Raw genomic sequence first — 1432 nt, forward strand, 5'->3', positions numbered from 1 at the left:
GATCGTCACAATTATTGAATTTTTCAACAATCATACTAGAATTTTTCGGATTATTATGAAATTTTAAGTATTTTTTTTGTTTCCGTAAGTTTGCGTCTTAAATCATTTAAATTTAATTTTGAGGAATTAATTAACCTCAATTAGACGTAAATATTAGTTCATTAACTAAGAAAAAATTAAACAAACTGATATGATTTATTTCTCATAACTTCTATTATTAAAGTTTCTATTTAAATTATTAATTTTATCATTTATTGTAATTTTTCATGATACAAGTGGGTAATTACTTGTAATCTCTAAGATTATTTTATTTGTAGCATTTACTAAAATAAACCAAATTTATTTATGGTGTGCTAAGAATGATACTACCTTAATGTCCGCATAAATCTGATAATAATAACTTTTATTATAACTGATAAGTTTTAGCATTTATTTAAATGTGGTTATTGAAAGTCATTACAAGTTCTAAACTCGTATGTAATGCAAGTATTTCATTGAAATTTAAAAATGACAAGTAACAATGAAATAGTTGATAATGCTTTTAGATTAGCTTTTGATTATGCTTTTAGTTTATGATGAATGTCGACGTAATTAACAAAATTCCGCTAGACTTTATGAAGAATGATATCCTCTGAATGATATCACCCTCCTCACAATTACTTTGTCTGAATCGAATCATCTTTGAAAAAATTCGGTCTATCCGAATTTGGTATTCAAAACACCTGTTGCCATTTAAAAAAATGCAAGTTGTATTGCGCATGCGCACACGGAAAGATCTAAAAATGTAAAAATCATCAAGAAATGTGTATTTATGTATTCCCTATCCCCTCCCGAAAACCGCATATTAATCCAATGTCATTGGACAGAATTATTTAGTGTTACCTTTAAAAGGAATCACGCTGTACATATATTGTGAGGAAAGGGTATTGTTGGAAAAAGTACATGAACAACATTAATGTTTTTCTCGGATTTATAGTTATAATGATAAGATAATAAGTGACGTTCATTTTATTCACTGTTTATAGAATTTTAGCACATGCGGCCTGTGGGCCACGTAGTGGGGACAACTTTTTTAGGGAAATTATAATATAATGCCCAAATGATGTTTCATTTTCTTTATATCTTCCCCAAATTTATGTATATTAGTTAGTTTTTATTGAGTTTGTAGGTTAAAGTTATTCATAAGTGTATTTTGAATTTTCTTATTATTTTGTATCAATTTGTTTTGATTATTTTTCTTTGAATTTAATATCCAAGAATTCTTTTTATGTATTCATTTTTTCAATGTCCTAATTTTTAACATAAGTCTTCTTTTCTTGATTACATAGGTGAGGACTATGATAGATAAACGATAATCTATATATTTAAAAGTATAACTTTTATTAGTAACAGTAAATTGGAAATTAAAAATGAAAACAATAAATTAATTTGT

Source organism: Acyrthosiphon pisum, chromosome X (assembly GCF_005508785.2).
Source record: "Acyrthosiphon pisum isolate AL4f chromosome X, pea_aphid_22Mar2018_4r6ur, whole genome shotgun sequence".
NCBI classification, from domain to species: Eukaryota; Metazoa; Arthropoda; class Insecta; order Hemiptera; family Aphididae; genus Acyrthosiphon; species Acyrthosiphon pisum.